We start from the raw sequence: 2,500 nt of genomic DNA on the forward strand, positions 1-2,500 counted from the left end.
CATGTTCTCGGCTCGCAACTCAATTCGCTCGCATTCGGGGGAGCCCCCGCGCCCTCACGCCCCTCACGCCCCTCCCCGTCCCGCCCCTCCATCACCTCCGGCGGGACGCGGGTTCATATCCGGCCCATAAATAATGCACCGGCAGAGGGAACATGACGAAGTAAAATCTTTAAAGATAGGATATGAAGGGGAAATGCTTCATTTTCCGCGCGGGAGATGAGAGGTCGTGGCAGGTACCAGGAGGCCGGCTCGGCACCAGTCCTCAGCGCCGGACGCGCGCCTTCCCACACACTCGAGGCGTCCAGCGTGCACGCAATCCCGCACACGCCGTGACCTCCAAGTGTGTGTGTGTGTGTGTGTGTGTGTGTGTGTGTGTGTGTGTGTGTGCACAGTTGACGGTGTGTTCTGTTAGGTCCCTTGTGCCTCCCTTAGTGGCGTGGGGCGCACGCTGGGCCTGGTAGCCAGATGCCGCGTCCCACCTCGCCTCCTCTCACGTGTACTCACACAAACAAACCAGCCCCAGACACGCCTAAACCAACCAAGCTAAACGAGTTGCTGTCACACTGTTGCAGTATAATCTTGCCCGCATTCCTGATGAAATCTGGATTACATAAACACCGACACATCGCCTTGTGTGATACACATTAAATATATACTCTAATATCACAACATAAATAGTCTACAGAATGTTGGCATCTATAATGTCTATTTGTTACAAAATAATGAAAAAGTTACATGACATAACACGAACGCGAACAGCAGACACACACACACACACACACACACACACACACACACACACACACACATACACACACACATACAAACAATGCTTTTCCTCTCATCCAAAAGACAAAATACCTTGGACGTCCTCTCACTGCTTACTATTCAATTACCCTTTTTGTAAATGCATCTCGGAACTCAATTCCCGACAGAAAAGATTGCAGTCTTAGCTTCACTTGGAATACCTAAACCTACACGAATTCCGTTATTCGTTAAAAATCGTTAGCTTTGTCCTCGTCCACCCATAACCACAGGAGTATGCTTTCCACTGTGTGCCTTCTTCATCAGTGCCACGGAGATCATAATGCCATTACTGAAGATGACATGGATCCTGGTTTTCCGCCCGTGAGTGCCCTGGTGCCCAATCTGGCCCTTAGGCGACGATGTCCTTGTGGGCCTTTGGTTCCGGTAGTGCCGCCCCTACCTGAGTGAGGGTCCTTCCCCACATCAACCTTAGTCTCTGCTTGGGAGAGCCACGGCGGCTGCACTTATAACAATCAAATTCCTTATCAATAAACACGCAATGGCTGAACATTCTTGATAGTGTAATGGTTTTGAGTTACTAATGATATATCAATAAAACGAATTTAATAACAGGGAATAGCCTATTCCAAACTTTCATTTAAGAAAAAATAAAAGAAAAAGAGAAGCATCGGTCTTGACAACGCGGCACGCGCTTTGGCATCTTGAGAAAAACAACAACTTCTTTTTGTAACAAATTCCAAACTCTCTCTCTCTCTCACTCTCACTCTCACTCTCACTCTCTCTCTTTCTCTCTCTCTCTCCCTCCCTCTCTCTCTCGCTCTCTCTCCCTCTCTCTCTCTCTCTCTCTCTCTCTCTCTCTCTCTCTCTCTCTCTCTCTCTCTCTCTCTCTCTCTCTCTCCTCTCTCTCCCTCTCCCTCTCTCTCTCCTCTCTCCCCCCTCCTCTCTCTCTCCTCTCTCTCTCTCTCCCCTCTCTCTCTCTCTCTCTCTCTCTCCCTCTCTCTCTCTCTCTCTCTCCCTCTCTCCCCCCCCTCCCTCTCTCCCCCCTCTCTTTCGTGTCTGTATTTAAATGTAAAAAGCCCGATTCCGTGTGGTCAGACAGAAGCGAGATCGTGAAGAGCTGCCTCCACTGCGACCGCCTGTTAATGACAGAATACATTTAGGATCTATAGCCCATGTTATCCGTACATTGGAATACTGAACTGAGGCATTAGCGAGAGTTATGCCGGAAGAGCAGCTGAGCTCACGGGAAAATAACGCTTGCCTTTTGGATCTCCGTTGCCTCTCGTAAAACTAACACATTCCAGAATGACGTCCGTTTTGCAATGCAATGCAACATATATATATATATATATATATATATATATATATATATATATATATATATACTAGAAATAATAATGTATCTGGCAACACACACACACACACACACACACACACACATACACACACACACACACACATATAAATACATATACATATACATATAAATATATAAATATAGACATATATATATACATATACATATACATATACATATATATATACATATATATATACTTATATATATATATATATATATATATATATATATATATATATATATATATATGCTAGAAATACTAATGAATCTGGAAGCATAACTATCGATTCTTATAGGAATGCAACTAATAAAGACCATTTAACTAATATCAACAAAAGCCAAACTAGAATACGAAACTAGAACTCGTATGGA

General features: G+C 44.7%; 1 protein-coding gene across 1 annotated transcript in view; it reads right to left on the minus strand.

Moving 5' to 3' along the window:
- Positions 1-2,500, minus strand: part of LOC122246560 (procollagen-lysine,2-oxoglutarate 5-dioxygenase 1-like) — a 133,240-nt gene that overhangs the window by 55,978 nt on the left and 74,762 nt on the right. The window lies entirely within an intron of this gene.

The sequence above is a fragment of the Penaeus japonicus genome, unplaced genomic scaffold (assembly GCF_977035675.1).
Source record: "Penaeus japonicus unplaced genomic scaffold, GWHDUDI00000001_assembly GWHDUDI00000010, whole genome shotgun sequence".
Taxonomy (NCBI): domain Eukaryota; kingdom Metazoa; phylum Arthropoda; class Malacostraca; order Decapoda; family Penaeidae; genus Penaeus; species Penaeus japonicus.